Source organism: Saimiri boliviensis, chromosome 6 (genome assembly GCF_048565385.1).
Source record: "Saimiri boliviensis isolate mSaiBol1 chromosome 6, mSaiBol1.pri, whole genome shotgun sequence".
NCBI lineage: Eukaryota > Metazoa > Chordata > Mammalia > Primates > Cebidae > Saimiri > Saimiri boliviensis.
Window position 1 is genome coordinate 59,242,138 of NC_133454.1, and position 23,872 is coordinate 59,266,009.

The following is a 23,872-nucleotide window of genomic DNA, read 5'->3' on the forward strand; positions in this document are numbered from 1 at the left end:
TGAAAGGGGTGCCCCTTCCTGAAGTGCGGTGGGGGGCCGGATAAATGGCCTCAGGGGGCCGCATGTGGCCCGCAGGCTGTAGTGTGGGGACGCCTGGTCTATATCATTATTGGCATTTTGGTCAAAGCCATTCAACAAGTCTCTAGGGAGTTTCAAACTTTGCCACATTTTCCTGTCTATTTCTGAGCCCTCCAAACTGTTGCAGCTTCTGCCTGTTACTCAGTTCCAAAGTCACTTCCACATTTTCAGGTATCTTTTCAGCAACGCCCCACTCTACTGGTACCAGCTTACTGTATTAGTCCATTTTCATGCTGCTGATAAAGCTATACCCGAGACTGAGCAATTTACAGAAGAAAGAGTTTATTGGGCTTACTGTCCCACATGGCTGGGGAGGCTTCACAATCATGGCAGAAGGCAAGGAGGAGCAAGTCAAGTCTTACATGGATGGCAGCAGACAAAGAAAGAGAGCTTGTGTGGGGAAACTCCCATTTTTAAAGCTATCAAATATTGTGAGACTCATTCCTATGGAAAGACCTGCCCCCATAATCAATCCCTCCCACTGGATTCTTCCCATGACATGTGGGAACTGTGGGAGTTACAATTCAAGATGAGATTTGAGTGGGGACACAGCCAAGCCATATTACACAACATATTATTTTATTGAATTTTCATGTTTTACCTGTGAGATATAAAAAACTAATGATCTATTTTAAAGGTGGCAAAATGGATATCTAGAGAGATTAAATTATTTAAGTACTGTTATACCTTATTCATTTATTCAGAAAACTTTTATGGAGTGCCTACTCTGTGCCAGGTATTATCTTAGTCTCTGGGTCTAATCATCTTTAATAATAACTGTGAAATAGTGTGGTAAGAGCTATTTTATACAGGTGTCCTGGAAGATGAAGTCATAGCTTTGGGGCCTGGGGAGAAACAGTCGTAAAAACTTAGAAAGAGGCAATATTTGAGAATTACCTGGAAAGCATGAGTAGAATTTCCTAAAGAAAAGGAATGGTAGATTGGGAGTTATTGGATATTTTGAGAGACTCACCTTCTTGCTGCAGTTGGTACTCTCATGATTCTTAATTTGGGGAATTTTTCACCAAATGACATTGCCATTTTCAAGTAAGGTTATGATTTGGAGTAGCTGAATAGAGTAATGGAAAACAGTGATACCTTTGGGTCAGACAGGTTTATCCTGGACACTCTGATTGTTACTTGGGGGAATTATTCAATTCCACTGAGCCTCAGTTTCTTCAGACATAAAATGAGAATAATGATACTACCTATCTTACAGTGATTTATGAGGATTAAATAAATTAAACATATGTCACCTGGCACAAAGCTTGGCCCTTTGCATCAACTGATTAAATATTATTTTATTTTCCTTTTTAAATAATTGATACTATTGTTACCTTCATTTTTTTAAGGAAATTAAACTCAAGAGAAGTTAAATGACTTGGTCATTCAACTTACATATGACAGAACCACCCATTCTTCGCTTTCTATTCTTTGATTTCTCTCAATCACCACTTTCATGAACCCAGATTTCCCAGCAGCCATATGACCAAAAAGGGCCTTGTACACCAACTCCAGTACTGAAAAGAGGAAAGAGAAGGGCCTCTATAACTAGGCTGTCTGAAGCAGAAACAGAGTCTAAGAGTTATTGCATTTCAGTAAGTACCTGCAAGACAAAATGACTATACCTAATGTTTAGGAAAGACATAGTGCCAGACTTTGTACTTCAGAATGATTACTGAGGCATGCTGAAGAAGCCCTGACTGAGATGAATTATTTCATCCTGCTCTCAGACCTTTTATTCCCTGTACCCACTCCCTGAGGGCACCTTTCATACCTCCCACAGCATACACTCTTATTCTTGTTGAACAGCTTGTAACTGAATGCCTTGGGGTCTGTCCCTATCACTAGGCTGTGGTCTGCCCTCTAGAGCAAAAAAAAAAAAAAAAAGAAAGAAAAAAAAGAAAAAAATTGTATTCAGCATCCCAATATGAAGATTTGAGAACACACTCCCCCTTGCTACTGTGGTAGAGATGCCCCACGTTTTCCTTACCTCCTAAGTGAATGAGAAATATGCATAGGAGAATGGGGATGAGAAACATAAATAAGTTTTTTCTCTGGGTGAGGTGGTTTTGAATTTCCCAGGGAAATTGGGAAAACTTTTTATCCATCTCTCAGCCTGCAGAATGTACCAAAATACTTGGAAAATGGTATAAAGATACTTATAATCTACAGTGAGGACAACACATAAGTTGTGACAAGGTGGCACATTCACAAACATTAATAATACAGAGCAGATCGAGGTAAGATTTACGGGATCAGAGGACAAGTTACACTCCAAAAGAGTAAAAGATACATGAAGAAGGTGTATTTTAAACAGGTCCTGGCTGGGAACAGTGACCAACGTGGGTGGATTGCTGGAACTCAGGAATTTGAGACTAGCCTGGGGAACATGGTGAAACACCATATAGACAAAAAATACAAAAATCAACCAGGCATGGTGGTGCATGCCTGTGGTCCCAGCTACTTTGGAGGGTGGAGTGGGAGGATTGGTTGAGCCCAGGCTTTCAAGGCTGCAGTGAGCTGAGATTACACCACTGCACTCCAGCATGGGTAATGGAATGAGACCCTGTCTCAAAAAAAATAAAAATTAAAAAAAGTAAATAAAACAGGTCCTGAAGCAAGAATAGGATTTCTGCAGGATATAAAAGTGTGACATTCTTGGCAAGAACAAAAGCACCAACAAAAGCATAGAGGCAGAAAAGTTTCAGGTCTTAGCTGGGGAAAGTGGATGATATACTTTATCTGAACATTGGAAACATTTAGAGAAATAATGGTGGATAATGCTGGAAAGATAAGTAGTCTTAATGCTTATTAAGGAGTCTGGACTTAGTTTGATAGAGAACTGGGAGCTGTGAGTAAGGTGATATGAAATGAGTTAAGAAAAATTAATCTGGCAGAATAGGAAACATGGAATGAAGAAAAATAGGAGAAATGTTTGCAGTGGCCATAGTAAGAGGGAAGGAGAACTTGATGTAAGGCAGTGCGAGATGGAGACGTCTGACCCTAAAGAAAATGTGAAGGTGCAATACACTGGATTTGGCAAATGACAAGATGTGAGCCAAAAGAGTAAAGGTCACTTTAGTCATGGTATATTGGGAAAACTTTTTAAACTACTGATGTAAAACATTGCACCACATTATATAAATAAAACTTTTTATATTACTAGTATAAAACATTATACCACATTATGTAATAAAAAGTTATGTCATTTTGTAAATGGAAGTGATAGAGAAAATAGCAGGATTGATGATTTGGGGGAAAAGTGACAAATCTTAGATCTTGTTTAGCATATTTTGGGTTTCAGATTCTGATAGATTGTCTGAAAATTTAAGTCAGGGCCTCAGAAAAAATAAGGGCTGGCAATTAAGATTTGAGAGTCATCCATAGACAGTGATAATCAAAGTAATGGAAATGAATGAGATTTAATAGAGAATGTAAAGAAATAGAAAGTCTTAGGGCAAAGTGCAGTGGCTCACACCTGTAATCCCAGCACTTTGGGAGGCTGAGGCAGGGGTATCACTTGAGCCCACGAGGTCGAGATCAGCCTGAGCAACATAGCAAGACCCCATCTCTACAAAAGGTCCAAAAAATTAGCTGAGTGTGGCAGCACTGTGTGTGCCTATAGTCCCACCTGCTAGGGTGGCTGAGGTTGGGGGATTGCTTGAGCCTGAGAGGCTGAAGTTGCAGTAAGCCATGATCACACACACCATTGTCCAGCCTGGGTGACAGAGGTAGACCCTGTCTTACAAAAAATAAATGTCTGAGAATACTTGAATTTAGGAAGGGGAGGAAGCAGTAGAGCCAGTAACAGAGACAGAAAAAAAAATTATCAAAGTGACAGGATGGAATGGTTTAGCTGTGTCCCCACCCAAATCTCATCTTGAATTCCTATGTGCTGTGGTAGAGACCTGGCAAGAGGTAATTGAACCATGGCAACAGGTCTTTCCCGTGCTGTTCTCATGATAATGAGTAAGTCTCATGAGATTTGATGGTTTTATAAGGGGGAGTTTCCTTGCACAAGCTCTCTCTCTTTGCCTGCTGCCATCCATGTAAGATGTAACTTGCTCCTCCTTCTGCCATAATTGTGAGGCCTCACCAGCCACATGGAACTGTAAGTCCCTTAAGCGTCTTTTTTTGGTAAATTTCCCAGTCTTGGATATGTCTTTATGAGCAATGTGAGAACAGACTAATACACAGGAGGAGACCAAAACAGTGCTGCATTAGGGAGTAAAGAGAGAGAATGTTCCATGCCAACAGTGAGTGCTGCAGCAGAGAAGTGACTGGGGGAATAATTGACTGGGAGACTTAGTAACTAGAAAATCACTGATGACCTTAGGAGGACTTTAGTTGGAGGGAGTGACGGACAGTTACATAACGGAAGATGTTAAGCAAGAAGTGTTGGTGCAAACCTGGTGGATGTGATTGGTTTAACTATTATTTCAAAGCTTCTGATAGTGGGAATGGAAGAGACATGGGAAAATGATGAGACTTTAGAATAAGTAAGGGTTTTCTCAGAGAAGGTTATATAGACAAAAGCCGAGAAGTTAACTCAGAAGGAAAGATGGAAGACGCAACAGAAATGAGGTAACTGATGGAGGAGCACAGTTCCAAAGAGGAAGAAGGAACTTGAATCAAGAGCAATGGCTGAGGGGTTAACCTCAGATTTAAGGAAGGAAGAGGAGGAGGAAAAAGAGGAAAGATACACAGAGACATTGAACTGGAAAGAAAATAATTTGAAGTTATCAAATGTGAGATAAGTCTCAGTAAAACATGCAATAAAGTTGTCTGCTTTGAGTTGGGAGCTGAACAGAATCAGGGCCTTGTGCAGAATAACAGAGAGTTGGATAAGTCTCTGGGAAGTGAGATGATGGATTGATTAAAGGTAAAGGAGGCCGGGCGCGGTGGCTCAAGCCTGTAATCCCAGCACTTTGGGAGGCCGAGGCGGGTGGATCACGAGGTCAAGAGATCGAGACCATCCTGGTCAACATGGTGAAACCCCGTCTCTACTAAAAATACAAAAAATTAGCTGGGCATGGTGGCGTGTGCCTGTAATCCCAGCTACTTAGGAGGCTGAGGCAGGAGAATTGCCTGAACCCAGGAGACGGAGGTTGCGGTGAGCCGAGATCGCGCCATTGCACTCCAGCCTGGGCAACAAGAGCGAAACTCCGCCTCAAAAAAAAAAAAAAAAAAAAAAAAAAAAAAAAAAGGTGAAGGAAAGCAGTGAGTATCAGTAAACTCAACAAATAACAGATTCAGGGTGGATCCAGTTCAAATGGTTTGTTCCAATAACACTTTGAAACTATTCTTGATGGCTGCAGACTTGGCAAGGTGGAACAGGAGAAATACAAGGTATGGAGCTGATATGGTTTGGCTGTGTCCCCACCCAAAATCTCATCTTAAATGTTAATCCCTGTAATCCCCACATGTCAAGGTAGAAACCAGGTGGAGGTAATTGAATCATGGGGGCATTTTCCCCCATGCTGTTCTCATAATGGTGAGTTCTTATGAGTTCTAGTGGTTTTAAAACTGTTTGGTAGTTCCTCTTGTGTTTATTCTCCTTCCTGCTCCCTTGTGAAGAATGTGCCTTGCTTCCCCTTCACCTTCCACCATGATTGTAAGTTTCCTGAGGCCTCCCAAGCCATGCTGAACTGTGAGTCAATTAAACCTCTTTCCTTTATAAATTACCCAGTCTCAGAAAGTTCTTCATAGTGGTATGGCAAAAGATTAACATAGGAGCCATCCTAGGGTGGTAGTGAATATGTCTGTGAAATGGTTAATCATATGTCAGGTCTGACAGATGTGACAGGAAAGAATAGAGGATCATAGTGTGACTAGTGGTGAAAAGAAAGAAGTGCCTTTAGGGCTGGCAAGCAATTGAGGAGGAGGAAGGACAGTTGATGATGGTCAGAGAGGATATTCTGGGGACTGGTATCTCTAATTTTGAGCCATGGTGATAAGCAAGTCTGTGTTTTAGGGTTCTTGCTAAGTGACTGAAGTGTGTTGCAGATGGAGGGTACTGGAGTTAAGGACATCAAGAATACATAATTGTTAACATTTATACATTTCTCTACAAATTTGAATTACTTTTCAATAAGCAAATAACACTGCTAGTTTTTTTTTTTTAAGCAATAAAAGCAACACAGGTACATTATGGCATTCCAATGAACAAAACAGAAAGAGAAATTTCAGGTTCACATTTAGGTCAGTAAGTTAGTAATTCTTTACTGAACTCACTATATGTTTTGCTGGACTGGATTAAAAGTTGATGGATGTTTGGCAGTTCTCTGGATTAAAAATAAAAGAAAAAGAACATGTGAGGCCAGAATATGGGAAGCATTATTGGTATGGATGATAGAGATTTTCCATGGTGATGATGGGAGAAGAGAGGAGAGCCACTCTTCCCATCACTGAGTAAGAGATGATAGGGAAACTGGTAGAGAACTCTGAGGATTGTGCAGAAAGAGTGACAAAGTGGCTGGGCGTGGTGGCTCACACCTGTAATCCCAGCACTTTGGGAGGCTGAGGAGGGTGGATCACAAGGTCAGGAGTTTAAGACCAGACTGGCCAACATGGTGAAACTCCATCTCTACTAAAAAATACAAAAATTAGCTGGGCATGGTGGCTTGTGCCTGTAATCCCAGCTACTTGGGAGGCTGAGGTAGGAGACTTGCTTGAACCGAGACCCAGGAGGCAGAGGTTGCAGTGAGCCGAGATTGTGCCACCACTGTACTCCAGTTTGGGCTACAGAGAGAGACTCCATCTCAAAAAAAAAAAAAAAAAAAAAAAAAAGAGTGACAAAGTTACTTGTATGAATGCCACAAAGGAAAAGCTAGCTGAGTTCTGTGGACACAACTATGGTCTTAATATGGGAATAGGGGCAAAGATAATGAATGCTTCTCTTCCTGGAGCAAAGAAGGAGGTAGATCATATGACCTCCTTTGACAGGATTACAAGGAGTTCAGTATTGTTGAGAGCTGTGGAGAGGGCAAGCAAAGGCTCAGTAAATAGAAGTAATGGACATACAAGTCAAAATCAGGGAAAAGTTTGTTCATAAAAGGACAAAGCTGACTTCAAAAAACATAATGGTTCCTTGCAACTGGCATTTATGATGCATAAATCTAGGCCAAATAAATAAGTAACTGCATTGTCAGTGATCCCAAAGGGCCTTAAAGGCCTTGAGAGTGGAATCAAATCTCAGGGGGAGAAGATGCCTCTTGTTTTATGCAGAAGACAAGCGGCCCGCCCTTGGCCTTGTTTTTGTATGTAACTCAAATGGAAGCCAGGAGTAAGGAAGTGGCTGCTTTTAAAAATCTCATCCCTAATGGGCCAATGCTTTGGTCTTTGTCTTCTGGACCAGAGGGAAAAGGGATAAAAAGATTTCATCATTTTTCTGAAACAGACCAAGTAGAGGGTGATTTTTAGTTTTTGAAGTAAATTGACAAGAACCTTAGATTCCTTTAAGTTCTACTTTCCAAAATCAGGAAGTGGCTTATAAACACAAAAACAAACCCTAAACCATATAAAGGTTATAGGCTGGCTTAAAAATTAAAAAGGGCTAATTCATACTCTGGCGTTAAACATTGGATTACAGTGCCAGGTTCATTGCAAATGCCATATATATGTTTGCTATTAACATTTTGTTTTATTTATTGATTCGTACCCCAGTGTAGTTATCAAAAACTCTTGATTTATAACTGACATTTACTAACCTCTAAATTGTGAGGCATTACATACATTATCTCATTTAATTCTCACAACAACTCTAAGAGATATGTGTTATTGTTATGCCCATTTCACTTAGGAGGAAACAGAAGTGCAGGGTGGCCAGGTAAAGTTGGTGAAGTCACATGGCTAACAGGGGCAGAATCTGAGACTGAAACTCAAGTTTGTCTGGTTCCAGTAACAGTATGCTTACCACACTCTTATACCACCTTTCTTGTGCCAAGAAATTTTATAGCCCCGAGAAAATAAACACCAGGTGAGGTAAAATGACAATAGGAGAAACTTGGGTTTATGCTAAGAAAGAGCTTCTTGAGTTTTTGAAAGACTCTAGAAATCAAGGGTAGATACATCTTCATGGAGTTGTTGTTGTTAACAGGAATAAGGCAGAATAACAGCTAGACATCTGTCCCAACCTCATCTCCTCTGTGAATCTTTCCCTGGGCCAGGGCAATTCCCAGTGAGCTTTCTTCTGTCTGCACGCAGCCCCAAGAGCATATCCCAGTTCCCACTGCAGATCCTGAATTGAAAATGTCATCGGGAGGCATCTGCCAGCACCCTCCTGCAAATGCCAGCAAATCTCTCTTGGCATCCCAAGTACATCATCCGCAGGCTTCTGCTCAATCATTTCTCAGCAATGTAGAATATGTAATTTTATGATTTAATAAATAAAAGTATTGTGTTTATTTTGTTTCAGGATGTGGAGCTGAGAAGCCCCAATTTCCACTTTCAGACTCCCAGACTCAGCTGACTTGAATACCTCAGTGGAACAGCAGCAGCCCATCCTCAGCTTTCCTAGAAGTTCCTGACCTGGCAGCCTGAAATGCATTCTAATCAAGCAGGGTAAGATGAGCATTCCCAGCAGCTGCTGGGTTTTTTGAGTGCTTTATTTAGATTCGCTCAAAAAGTCACTCCCGGCTCTCAATTTGCATGAATGTCTCTTCTCAACTAGACAAGGCTGTGGCTGGAAGATTCTTCATGAGCCAGGGAATTGAAGCTGCCTTTGCAAGCTGAATTCATACTTGGAGTGAGAAGGTAACAATATCAAATCCTCCAACCTGCCATTTCTTTAGGAGACTGATGGACTGACAACTCCTCTCCTTCCATAGGCCCCAACCGGCTGTTCGTCTTTGCCCAGCTCTGGGTTTGTACCTGTTTTTCTGTCCCCAGCCACGGTGTCATTTTGCCCTTGATCTGGGAATTGATATTCTTGTCAGCCTATTGGCTCCCTCTATTGAGGAAGACAGATCTTTTGAGTGTCCAGGATATGGACGTACAAAGGTGGACAAACACCTACACTTGGAAGGCAGAGAATGATACCCCCAAATTTCTGTTTGCATGTAGGCTAGAGCAGGAAAAAAAGGAGAATAAATTGTAAAGAGTTTTAGTTCAGACACAATATAAAAGTACTGGACTCTAAGGTTTTCTTTTTTTAATTCAGCTAAACATATGTTAGACAAATATAGAACCATATCCTACAGTGGTTTTTAAAGAGCTTTGTTTTCCTGCTTTTTAAAAACTTTAATACATTTTCCAAATTTCTACAAAGAGAAAATATCTCAACAAAATCAGGAAAAAAGTGCAAATGGGAAGAGACGAATACTAAAGTGCAGCTCACTTGAGTCCAGTGCCGGCTGGCCAGGCCTTTGGCGACAGCCTATAAAGGTGCTCTGTGAAGATACTGCACGCCTGGGTCTGGATTCTCCAGGGAGCAGGCGGATCAGAGAGAGCATCAGTGACAAGAACAAGGCAGACGGTGGGAAGGTGAGGGTGTGGGTGCCACACGGTGGCACCTCACACACTTCTGTTCATTCCACAAACAGGTTTAGTAAGCACCACTTTGTGGGGGAGAATCGGCACCTGAAAAGAATTGTCTATTGGAAATGAAGATCTTTCCCTGCAGCAGCGCAGACTTGAAGAAACGAGTGCAGGCAGACAAAAGGGTCCTCCTGACCACGTGTCTGGCTGAAGCTTGTCTGTTGTTAATAGAGACGGGTTCTCACTATGTTGCCCACACTAGTTCCAAACTCCTGGGCTCAAGTGATCCTCCTGCCTTGGCCTCCCAATGTGCTGGGATTACAGGTGTGAGCCACCACAGCTGGTCTGGCCTACATTTAATAGTGAATATACATCTTTATTCCAGAAAACCTATCAGAATAACCCAAAGTGTTAGAGCATGGGGAAAAAGATAATCTCAAAAAAAGAAAAAAAAAATGAAATAAAACATAGTAAAGAATAACTCTAAGTAAAAATATTATTAATGATAATAATATGTAATGAATGCTAATTCTATACTGGGCAGAGAGTATTATTTGATTTAGCCTTTATACTAACCTTTTGAAGTAAATGCCATGTTACCATGTCCTTGTTACAGATGAGGAAACTAAAGATTAATGAGCCTGAGTTACTTGCTCAAGGTCCCATAGTCGCTAAGGATCAAAGTCCTGTCTGATCTGGGTGAGACTCCAAAATCAGTGCTTTCATCCACAATATTATTCTGTTCTTCTGAGAGTAGGAGAGGCTTAGAGCAGGTGTGGTGGTTCACACCTACAATCCCAGCACTTTGGGAGGCTGAAATGGGAGGATCACTTGAGCTCAGGAGTTGAAAACCAGGTTGGGAAACATAGTGAGACCCTACCTCTAAAAAAGTAAAATCAAAAATAAAATTTTGGCCACATGCTGTGGTTCATTCCTGTAATCCCAGCACTTTGAAAGGTGGAGGTGGGTGGATCACTTGAGGTCAGGAGTTCAAGACCAGTCTGGCCAACATGGTGAAACCCTGTCTCTACTAAAAATACAAAAATTCATCAGGTGTGGTGGCATGCGCCTGTAGTCCCAGCTACTCAGGAGGCTGAGGCATGAGAATTGCTTGAACCCAGGAGGTTTGCAGTGAGCTGAGATCGAGTCACTGCACACCAGCCTGGGTGACAGAGCAAGACTCCATTCCCCTCTTCAAAAAAAGAAGAAAAGGAAAAGACTTAAATAAAAAACAAAACAAGTGAAAAAGGCTTTAGTCTCTCATCCAATGGTTGAATTCTTTCTAAAACCAATAGTCCAGATAATAGTTAACTCCCTGGATACCAAGGTGGTCCATGCACCATCTGGCTACTTTAAAGAGAGTTAGTGGAAAGTGATACTAGGCCGAGAGTGGTGGCTCGCCCCTGTAGTCCCAGCATCTGGGAGGAACAGGTAGGAGAATCATCTGAGCCCAGGAGTTTGAGACCAGCTTAGGCAACGTAATGAGATCCCAACTCCATTTCTAATTTAAAAAAGAGGAAGTGATGCTAAACATTTTTTATACGTAAAAGTTTTAATTTGATCTTTTTTTGGTCTGGTTAACTTGGATTCACCATATGCTTTTACTCCTGCACAATCAGTCAACATAATTATTCCGTACCTTGTCTGTAAACTGCACTGTGTCATTGCTGTGGCTAGTGCTAACGAAATTTAACGTATGTCTTTCATCCTCAAGGATCTTATAAATTACCTGGGCAAACAAAACTAATAACCTGGAGTATATCATATCATACTACTGTTAAAATCCTTCAGTAAGGCTTCTTTCATTCCCCATCCCATCCCCTTAGCATTTATTTTAGGAGACGAAGTCTTGCTCTGTCACCCAGGTTGGAGTGCAGTGGTGCGATCTCAGGTCACTGCAACCTCCACCTCCTGGGCTCAAGCAATTCTCCTGCCTCAGATTCCCAAGTATCTGAGACTACAGGCATGTGCTACCATGCTCAGCGAATTTTTGTATTTTTAGCAGAGATGGTGTTTCACTATATGTTGGCCAGGCAGGTCTCAAATTCCTGACCTCAGGTGATCCACTGCCTAGGCCTCCCAAAGTGGTGGGATTACAGGCGTGAGCCACTGCACCCGGCCCCCGAAGCATTTATCTCTATGTTTGAAGGCTGTTTTCTGTATACACCTGTAACTTTCTGCTCTTGAGCTTGTCTTTCTGGCCGTAAGTATGCTAATCCTGCACAGGGCAAGCTGGAAGTAACAGTGAATTAATGCCTAACAGAGAAGGGATTTGGTTAATAAAGAGTTCATGCCCATCCATGGTGTCACAAATGACAGCATCTTTTTTTTTAATGGGTGAATAGTATTTCATCGTGCATATAGACCACAATTTATTCATCTATTCATTTGTTGTTGGAAACTTAGGTTGATTCTATAGCTTGGCTTTTGTAAATAGCACGGAAATAAACAAGGACATATAGCTATGTCTTCAATAGACTGTTTTCTTTTCCTTTGAATGTGTACCCAGCAGTGGAATTGTTGGATTATATGATATTTTATATTTAATTTTGGGGGGAACCACAGTGGGGTGAAGTTGGTTAACAGCAGAATACTGTATATTACAAAGTAGCCAGATGAGGGGCTTTTGAATGCCCTTACTGCAAAGAAATAACACATGCATCAGGTGATGGATATGCTAGATACCCTGATTTGATCATTTTAAAACATAGGCATGTATTGACACATCAAATTGTACTCCATAAATACATACAATTTTAAAAGTAATTAAATTATATATTGAAAAATAAAAGAACCCAGCTTCTGGGCCTCCTGGGTGCATATACTACCTTTTGAGTTTCTCATGGGGATTGAGATGCAGGTGTGGCCTGTTCACGACACACCTTTTATTGGTTTCGTTTTCGTTTTTCTCTGTCCCACTGCCCTACCTTCTTAATAAACTGTGGCTGCTCAAACTTGTCTCAGGACTTGCTTCTGGGAGGTTCCAACATCTGTCAAAAGCTCTGTGTGGTCTTGTTCAGGCCTACCTCCCAACCTCAATTCACACCATGACATTTTGCTCATTGTGACCCAGCCATGCTGGCTTTTCAAGTTGTTCACACCTGTTCTCTCTCTATAAAATGTTATATTTTTCTTCTTTACATGATTGGCTCTTTCTGATCCTTCACATCTGTGCTTAAATATTACTCCAAAGAGAATGTCTTTCACAACCTCACTCAAACATAGTCTTCCACATTGCAACTGGTCTTTGCATTCATAGAATTTACCACCACCTATTACTGTACAAATATCTGTATGTTACTGATGTGTGATCTACTTTCTGTTTGAAAATAGTAAAGAAAGCTCCTTGAGGGCAGAAACACATCTATTTTCTTTACTATTTTATATGCAGAGTTTAGAACAGTATCTGAAAAATAGTTTGCGTTCACTACCTTTTGTTGAATAAACATAAAATATCAGAATATAAAACAATTTGAGAACAATAAAGTAGGCTCTGAGTGGTATTGGGTAGAGTGAAACTGGAATAAAGGAGAGAAGTTAGGAAGGGCATTGTATGGAACTGCTCTCAGCCTTTAGAGGCAAGCAGGATTTATGATGAAATGTGGCAGTGGCCAAGCACCTGACTTGCCTGACATGCTAAGCATTCTGATAATGGGCATTGTATAGTGTAATCTTTACAACTTTGCAACCTGGCAAAAAGTATTCCAATTTTTTAAATGGAGGCACTGAAGATCAGAGAGATGAAGTAATTCACCCATAGCCACAAAGCTAGTAATGATTAGTACCACTCTTTAAACCCAGGTCTTCCTGTTACCAAAGTACATTTTCTTTTCAGTACTATGTCAAAATATGTGTGTTGATTATACAGATCACCAGGTGATGAAGTGTGGATGACGACAAGCAAACCACTATCACTCCTGGGGAAAAAAGAAAGCGTTTGACCCAGCAACCATTATCAGTTGCACAATTTCTGTTACATCATGCATGATGAATCAAAAGCTCTTTGGGAAGAGCAAGTGGGTTAAAAGCGCAGAGACTATGTTTCCACATCTATGAACGTGGTAATCGTGACATTTGCCTTACTTACTTCATTGGATTACTTGAGACTCAAATGTGAAAACTCATTTGAAAGTGCTTTGTAAATTTCTAAATTCCTTATAAAGGCGATTGTTACAACTATCCTGTCTCTCTAAATATTATCTAAAATCACCCAGCATGTGTATATTGTTAGAAAATAGCAATGAGGCTCTGTGCAGTAGCTCATACTTGTAATCCCAACACTTTGAGAGGCTGAGGTGAGTGGATCACTTGAGGCCAGGAGTTCAAGACCAGCCTGGCCAACATGGTGAAACCCTGTCTTTACTAAAAATACAAAAATTAACTGAGTGTGGGGGTGCACGCCTGTAATCCCAGCTACTCAGGAGGCTGAGGCACAAGAATTGCTTGACCCTGGGAGAGGCAGGGGTTTCAGTGAGCTGTGATCATGCCACTATACTCCAGCCTTGGGCAACAGAATGAGAGCCTGTCTCAAAATAAAATAAAAATAAAATGAATAAATAAAAGGACAATAGCAATGAAGAAGATTCATGCTTTGAGTAAAATTACAGAATAAGGAGTGGAAGGGACAATGATAAATACTTTAGTTTATCCACCTGATTCTGTAATTCTATAAAGATATACCAAAATCAATCCAGAAAGGAAGCTCCAGGACAGCACTTTAATGAATTATGTGAAGAAAATGTCTTAATACTAAATGTTTTTTTTTTACAGTAAAAAGAACCATGACATTTTATAGACATTCAAGTCAGACTGATAATGTTTAGTGAATATATCCCCTGAGAATAAATTATTTGGGAATTAGCTGAGTTGTAACTTTCCATTTTCTTTGTTTTTTGGTTAATAAATATTTAAAATATGGAGTAGTGAAACACCTAACTTAATAGTCTATCAAAGTAAAAAGGGAGAAAAGTGATGATTCTTTTTTTCTAAATTCCCAGCTTTTAACACCTGTCAGCATCAGACCCACAGACAATAGCTGACCACAAGGCAATTGTCACCATGTTTGTTTTTCATCTCTCGGAAGGTCCTGTGGCTCTCCGTGTATTCCTATTTTCTTCTCTGGGTTTGTATTTAATGTCACTTGCTTCAAACTGCACATTCCTCAAGGGTTGCTTTAGACGATGCTGTATCGACTTGGTCAAGTGGGGAACTATATTTCCCAGAATTCCCTACCTGGTGTGGCTCCAGTTTAGAGTTGACCAAAAGAACAACGTGCATGAGATTTGGGATGTCAGAGTGAAGCAACAGCCATTAATCTCAGAAGTTCATCACAGTCAGACATGTTGTCAGACAGACAGAGATGGGTGCCTTGTGGGTCCTAGGTGGTCCTGACTCTCCTCTGCTCTGCATCCAGCTTGTCCTGTAGACTGCGGGCCCTGAAGACCAGCAGCAGCTCCGGGCTGTGCACCCATAGAGGCAGTAGTTAACATAAAGCCAAAACTTTCCACAGACCTCTCCACAAGTTTCCCTTTTGCGGCCCTACTTTACCTGTTAGAAATGATTGTTTCTCAGAATTTCCTGCATACTTCTACTTGTCTGCCTATGCCAGCACTTTGGGCAGACTTGTTTCGTGACTCCTTTTTTCTGATTGTGCAGCTCCTCCTTCCAGACTTTCACTTCCTTAGTGCCTTCCACTTTGGTGTCTCATTCCCATAAAAAAGTTTAATGTTTAACAAATGCCCATCAATGATAGACTGGACAAAGAAAATGTGGCACATATATACTGTGGAATACCATGCAGCCATACAAAATGATAAGTTTGTGTCCTTTGTAGGGACATAGATGAATCTGGAAACCATCATTCTCAGCAAACTGATACAAGAACAGAAAACCAAACACTGCATGTTCTCACTTCTAGGCAGGTGTTGAACAATGAGAACAGCTGGGCACAGGGAAGGGAACATCACACATTGGGGTCTTTTGGGGGGTGGGGGACTGGGGAGGGACAGCGGGGGGTGGGGAGGTTGGGGAGGGATAACACTGGGAGAAATGCCTCACCTAGGTGTTGGGGGGATGACAGCAAACCACCATGGCATGTGTGTACCTATGCAACAATCCCACAAGATCTCACATGTACCTACCCCACAACTTAAAGTACAATTAAAAAAAAAGAAAAAAAATGTTTTTAGCCTCTGTCTCTTAGGGTAAACTGCAGTGGCACAATTGTAGCTCACAGCAGACTTCAACTCCAGGGCTAAAGCGATCCTCCTGCATCAGCCTTCTAAGTAGCTGGGACTACAGGTGTGCACCACCATGCCTGGCTAATTGTTTTTTTTGTAGAGATGAGACCTTGCTATGCTGCTAAGGCTAGTCTTGAACTCCTAGTTTCAAGAGATCCTCCTGCTTCAGCCTCCCAAGTAGCTGGAACAATAGGTGCATCCCACCATACCTGGATAATCTAAAAAAAATTTTTAGAGACAAAGTCTCTAAAAAATGTTGTCCAGGCTAGTATGGTCTTCAACTCCTGGCTTCAAGTGATCCTTCTACCTCAGCCTCCTGAGTCACTGGTCTAATTTCTATAATAGGTCTCTTATATCTGTAACACTCGTAGTTGTTTTCTTTCTCTGACTGAATTATGACTGATAGTTTATTGGTACTGAATGTGGTTCTAGAGAAGGAGAACCTGAAGGATGAGAATCTGAATCTCTTCTCTGGTCTGGCTGAATTGAAAGCCAATGACTGTTGTCATGCGTAGATTAGATAGCAGAAGTCAGGGACGTAACTTAGTTACCATCTGTGGTTACCTGCAGAGAAGGGTTTCTAGAAGGAAAGCCTCTGGATGGTCAAGAACATGTTGCCATAGAACATTTAAATGTAAATAAAGGCCTGTGGTATTGATTGGCTTCTTCCAATTTCTCGGCAGGATTTAGAGAAGGAAAATAGTGAGGCCAGGGCTTAAATTCCCAGCTCATGGTCTAAGTAAAGAACCAGAGAGTTTCTGTGACTTCCGTAAAATAATCTTTATCTACTATAGCCTCGGGTTCAGATTCCTGAAAATAATCCCAAAGTTTATCCTTTGAGTGGTTGAATTACAACACAAATTGAATTCACAGCCTCACAGAGTCTCTCATGATAAAGTTAGGGCATTGGTGTGGAAGGCCATAAACTGGGGATGCTGAAAATTAGGTTAGGGGTGTGTGGAAAGATTTTGATGAAGCTGAGAATCTTAAACCCCAAAATTCTGCTAAATATCCTTTGCTTGCAGAAATATGCTTTTCTAGGCCCACCACAGTGGCTCATGCCTGTAGTCCCAGCACTTTGGGAGTCCAAAGCAGGCAAATCAGTTGGGGCCAGGAGTTCAAGACCACCCTGGCCAACATGATGAAACCTTGTCTCTACTAAAAATACAAAAATTAGTCAGGTGTGATGACATATGCCTGTAGTCCCAGCTATTCAGGAGGCTCAGTCACGAGAACCATTTGAACCCAGGAGGCAGAGATTGTAGTGAGCTGAGATTGCATCACTGCACTCTAGCCTGGGTGACAAAGCCTTGCTCTGCCTCAAAAAAAAAAAAAAAAAAAAAAAAGAAAAAGGAAATATATTTTCTCCTCTATCTGAGAAGCATAATTTGCCTTGCCTGAAAAACCTTTAATGAACTCTCCAGAGGTAACTGTCTTGCATGGGAGCACTGGTTCTCACCTCAACCACATGGGTGGTGAAGAAGATCTAAAGATCTCATTGCTTCTAGATCTCTAGAGGGACTCAAGTTCTGGAAGGCCGCAGGAGTCAGGTACAACTGTGACCCATAAAAAGGTGCCATACATACCAAAAGGATTTCAAGATTTTGAAAAAAAAAAATGAAGGTTTGTAATTTATTTTTTAAATTGTAATTTTTAGTTTAAAAATATTTAATAAAGTTTGAATATATTTAAGGTGTGCGATGTGATGATTTGACATATGTATACATTGTATAATGATGATCACAATTAAATTTTAACATATCTATCACTACTCATGTTGTACATTAGAGTCCCAAAACTTGTTCATCTTATAATTGAAAATTTATACCCTTCTTTGATCAATATGACTGCATTTCTCCCATTCCCCAGCCCCTGGCAACCACTGTTCTACTCTCTTTTACTATGATCTCAAAATGTTTTGACAATTTTTATTCAAAAAACAATCTGAGAAATATATGTGGGAATGGTCAGATCAGGATAAATTTATTAATATGGATTCACGGACCAGAGATTCTGCATTCAGTGTTTTAGCCTGAATGGCTGGGAGTGGCTCTAACAGTTTGTTTTGATGATTGGATCTATGCAGAACAGAGATGGATCTGGAAAGCTGGTAATGTATCATTGTAGACTTCCTCAGGTAAGTGGTGCCATCAATTGCAGCTGCTGTTTCAGATGTGGTTTCTTTACTGAAGCACATCAATATATCACCTAGGACCTGGTATGTAGCTATTGATCTGACAGATGCTTTCTTCCCCCTCTGTACTTGTTAGTCAAAACCACCAGAAGTATACTATCATTTTGACAAACCAATGCTCTATTCGGCACTTGGCACATTATTTCATAAATTGTTAACACACTTTATTTTATGAAGAACAAAGAAGAGGAGGGAAGAATGAAGGGCTCTGAGCCACAGTCACAGGAAGGAAGCAGCGGAGAAAAGAAACACTAAGTAAAACACTGTTAGAAACACAGAGATCTGCAAAGGTGACATTTTAAATACCTATTAATGTGATTTCCTCTTCACTCTTCCTTGTTTGTGATATCTCTCCTATACATCCAGAGCCTTGGGAAATTTAAATCTTTATACTAAGGATTTGTAAGGAAACTCTAGCTAGGATTTATGAAAGGTTTCCACCTTTCGAGGGAAGAAGCCTGTAGAGAACAAGGGATGGGAGAAAAGAAGAGTGGGGAAGAAGAGAAAGAGAAAAGAAAGAAGGAGGGGAGGGAGGGAGGAGGGAAGCGAAGAAGGAAGGAGGAAAAGAGGCAAAAAATAGAGGGAGGGAGGGAAGAAAGGTGAAGGAAGGAAGGAAGGAAAAAAGGGAGGGAGGGGAGAGAGGAAAGAAGGAAGAAGGAAGGAAGGAGGGAGGGAAAGGAACAGAAGAAAGGGAGGGAGGGAGGGAAGGAGGGAAGAAAAAAGGTAGGGAGGGAAGAAAGGAAGATGGAAGGAAGGTAAGAAGGAAGGAAGGAGAGAAAGGGAGAGAGAGAGGGAAGAAGCAAGGAAGGAAGGAAGGAAGGAGAAAAGGAAAAAGAGTAGGGCATTAAGGTCTGATGCACGTGTTCTGGCACTCTTATTCCTGTACTGACACCTCATTGGAGCGGGAACACAGGGTATTAGGCATGGTGGAAACACCTAGACAAACACAGAGAAATTTCTGTGAGATGGGATCCTCATATCATAAGATTATAAGAAGAATATTCAGAAATAAGTGGAAAGGCTGATGCCACAAGTCCAATGCGGTACCTGTTACAGAAAATAGGAATTTGGAACTAGGTGACAACATGGCTCAGTTTAAAAAAATAGCAGCTATATTCTTCTCTTGTTTCTACTATTAATGTGATTTGTGTCCTTGAGCCAGTGACTATTACTTCCCTGGCAGTCATTTTCTTATCAATATTATTACCTTGTTAGATTATTTCTTGGCCCTTCCAGTTCTAATATTCATTCATTCACCAAATATCTGTTGAGCATTTACTGCATGCCAGGCAATATGCTTGACACTAAGGATACTATAATGTATAAGAAAAGAATCTCTGGTCTCAAGGAAATACAACCTAATGAAGGTGACACACCTTCTTCAAAAACCTGCAGTGTGATAATAGATACATAATAGTTATAAGGGTGGTAACAAGTTAGAGGAGAAACCTGTGATCTATACCTAGTCTGAGATATAAATCTGAGTTACTTTGTGTCTTTTGAACTCAAAGATACCTGCAACCCAGGACTATTTGGAAGACAAAGTTTTCAGAATATCAGAATTGGATATTAAATATTTTTAGAGTTCTTGGAGAAAGAGAAATTATCTCTTTAAAAGAAAAGACAACACCTGATCTGTAGGTTTTGTCAATTTCTGTGGCATACATTCTCTCATCAGGGCGAATTTCAAGCTCAAATGTGATGTTCCTGAACATAGAACTGGGGAGAAATGCGCACATGGGTCTTGTGAACCAACACCAGCCGGCTCCAGAGCACACTGGTGCTTCCGCCAGTGCTCCTGATTGTAATCTGGGCTTCCCAGTCATCTCTCAAGGAGGGGCGGATGAAGATTAGAATTCAGGGAGCAAAGGATATTTTCTTGTGTGTGCTGGGGCGCTGATCTGTTCGGGGAACACTTAACACATCAGGGCACAGAAAATCTGCAGTAGAGGGGATGTTGCATTTTCAGAGTTCAGGAACCTCCTCACTCTTGTCTGGGAGTGGCTGGTCTGTTTCAGTCCCTGTTTGCAGTCACAATGTTATAGAGACACTGCTTCCCTGAATCAGTTTCTATGGCAACCTCACCCAGCAGGCAAAGAACAGCACTCTAAGCTTCAGCCGGAAGGTTGGGAGATAAAAATATATTTTGATTAATTCGGGGCCCATACATGACTCAGGAATTACCTGAAAACATAACACTAGTCAAGGTGAAATTTGCATACTTTTCTTTTCGGAAAAATGAGACCCTCAGACAAATGAAGCGATGCCTTGCCTTTATCATTATGGCTCTTTCTATGAGGCTAGATTTTGCTGTTCTCTCTTCTTCTCTGAATTTCTCATTCTGGGTACATCATATTGCAAGAGCCTGTGCCTTCCGAGCTGACTTGATTCAGTAGCAAAACAGGGAACAGTTCATATTTCAGAGTTGTTTGTCACAGCCTTGAGACCTGAAGTGTAGCCCCCATCCACAAGTCAGTGAAATGTCTGTGTTTCTTAATTTTCTTTCCTTAAAACCGCACCCTCCCTGGCTACCTTGCAAGTGAACAGTGAGGCTCAAACGAGGTCACAGATATGGAATATTTTTGAAAAAAGAAAAAAAGAAAGCTTCTATGCAAATATAGGTTGTGCTGATGACGATTATTAAAACGCCTTGAGCTTAGCTGAGGGAGGAACTGAAGGAGCAAGCGAAGCTCCTGCTCCGGGAGGCAGCCAGGGGCTGCAGTCTCTGTCAGCAAGGGGTGGATTCATTCTCAGATGATCAATGTCCAGGAGGCTGCACATCTATCCCTGTCACACCCGCGGTGTACACTTGCTGTGTTCTCATTCCAGAAGGATTTCCTTCTGCTATCCCTGCACCCTCCTCAGAGAGATCTTCTCTTCCTCCCACTCCAACTCCCCCTAAACCCAGATTTGCTCCGGCCTGTCTGCTTCTATTTCCCTCATGCTTGAATGTCAGTGAACACACAGCCTCCTTCTACTTAAACTCCGTAGCCCACTTCTTTGCTCAAGGCGTATTAGTTTTCTCCTGTAAGTTCCAAGGCTTTGGCCTATTCGGCTCTGCCATCTTTAGCTGCTGCCTCGCATTTGAGCTTTTGTTCCATGCCCACATCCATCTTCACGACAAGGAAAGGGCTCATTAAAGCACACTAAGAGATCTTTAAAATTCGAGGGAGGTAGGTCATTTTTAAAATTTATTTTTGTTTTTATATAGTGCTCCTTTTCTAAAACACACACACACACACACACACACACACACACACACTTTTATTTTGAAACAATTATAGGCTCACAGGAAGTTGCAAAAATAGTGCAAATAGCCCTGTGTACTCTTCACCCACCTTCCACTGGTGACATCTTATCCAGCTGTGGTATGACATGAAAACCGGAAAGATGACATTGGTGCCTTGGTGTTAACTAGACTACAGGTCTTATTCAGCTTTCACCATTTTTAAAAACTGCTTTCATTTATATGTTTGTGTGTGTGTATAATTCTATGCAGTTTCCCCATGTATAGTTTCGTGTAACCCTGATGATTAAGATCCAAAGTTGTTACCCCAAAAGAATGCCTCCCCCATCCCACTCCACCTCCATCCCCAATCCCTAGCAACTGTTAATCTATTTTCTGTCTCTATATTTTTGTCATCTCTAGGATGCTCTATTAATGGTATAATGAAGTATATAACCTTTTTTGAGATTGACTTTTTTTTTTTTTTTTAAGTATAACGCCCTTGAGGTCCCTGCAGGTGTGGCATGTATCAATAGGTCGTTTCTTTTTTTACTGATGAGCAGTATTCTATTTTATGGGTACAGAAGAGTTTGATCAACCATTCACTAGAAGAAGACTTTTCTGTTACCATCATGTTATTGTAAATGAAGTTGCTACAAACAATTGTGTACAGGTTTTGTGTAAACATGTTTTCTTTTCTCTGGGATAAATGCTCAAGAGTAAAATTGCCGGTAACTGCATGTTCAGTTTCATAGGAAATGACCAAACTGCTTTCCAGAATGGCTATAACATTTTATATTTTCACCAGCAACATATGAGTGGTCTCGTTACCCTACTTCCTTGCCAGCTTTTGGTGTTGTCACTATTTTTAATTTTAGCCATTCTAAAAGTATTTAGTGTTACCTCATGTGGTTTTAATTTGCTAATAGTGAATTATGATGAACATATTTTTATGTGCTTGTTTGCCATCTATATCTTTTTTTCAGGGAAGTGTCTGCTCATTTCTTCTGCACATTTCATAATTGTTTTGTTTTCTTTAGTTGTTTTGTTTCTGAGCCAGGGTCTCACTCTGTTGCCCAGTCTGAAGTGCAGTGGTGCAATCACAGCTCACTGCTGCCTTGACTACCCAGGCTTAAGTGATCCTCCCACCTCAGCCTCCCAAGCAGCTGGGACTACAGGCACACCACCATACCCAGTTAATGTTTTGTTTTGTTTTTTTTTGTTGTTGTTGTTTTGTTTGTTTGTTTTTTAATTTGCAGAGATGGAGATTCTCCGTGTTGCCCAGGCTGGTCTTGAATTCCTGGGCTCAAGCAATTCTCCTGCCTTGGCCTTCCAAAGTGCTGGGAGGGCAGGCAGGGGCTACAGTGCCCAGATTGACAGTTCTTTATGTAGTCTAGATACAAGGCGTTGTAAGATACATGGCTTACATATATTTCCTCACAGTCTGTGGCTTGTCTTTTCAATCTTCTGAGATCTTTCACAGGTCAACAGTTTTTAATTCCGATGCAGTTTAATTATCAATTTTATTTTACATATTGTGCTTTTGCTGTCAAATTTAGTAAGTCTTCACTTAGCTCAGACATTTTTATGTTTTCTTCTAAACATTTTACACTTTCACATTTTTACATTTAAACCTATGATACGTTTCACATTCATTCTTATATATTATGTGAGGTTTATGTCAAGGTTTATTATTTTTGTCTATTAATGTCCGATTTGTTCCATCACTGTTTGTTGAAAAGATGATCCTTCTTCCTGCTTTTTGCACTCTGTCAAAAGTCATTTGGGCATATTTGTGTTGGTCTTTTTCTGGGTTCTCTATTCTGTTGCATTGATCTATGCATCTGTTCCTCCACCAATACCATACTATCTTGATTACTATATCTACATTGTAAGTCTTAGCCTCAGGTAGAGTGATTCCTCCTATTTCACTTATCTTTTAAAAAATTATTTAAGCTTTTTTTTTTTTGCTTTTCAATATACATTTTAAATGAGCTTGTTGACATGCTTATCTTTCAATTTTCTATTTTTTTTTTTTTTTTTTTTTTTTTTTTTTTCAGAAAATAGAGACAATGTCTCACTATGTTGGCCGGGTTGGTCTTGAACTCCTGGCCTCAAGTGATCTTTCCACTTCAGCCTCTCAAAGTGTTGGGATTACAGGCATGAGCCACTGCACCCACCAATTTTCGAATATTGTATGCCTTTCCATTTATTTAGATTTTCATTGACTTCCTTTCATAAGCATTTTGTGCTTTTGAGCATAGAGACCTATATAAGTTTTGTTACATTTATACCTAGTTATTTCATTTTAGGGGACTAATTGTAAATGGTATTAGGTTTTTAATTTTTCCTTTCCACATGTTCATTGCTAGTATATAAAATACATTTGATTTTTGTGTGTTGATTTTGTGTCCTATAAACTTACTGAACCTACCCATTAGTTCTAGAAACTTTTTGTTGATTTCCTGAGATATCCTATGTAAATAACCTCATCATCTGCACATTTAAAGTTCTAGTTCTTCCTTTCCAATAGATACACCTTTTATTTCCTTTTCTTCTTGCTCCGATTAGGACTTCCACTACTCTGTTGAGTAAGAGTGGTGAGAGGGGACATCCTTGCTTGGTTCTTAATCTTAGAAAAAGAGATTCAGTCTT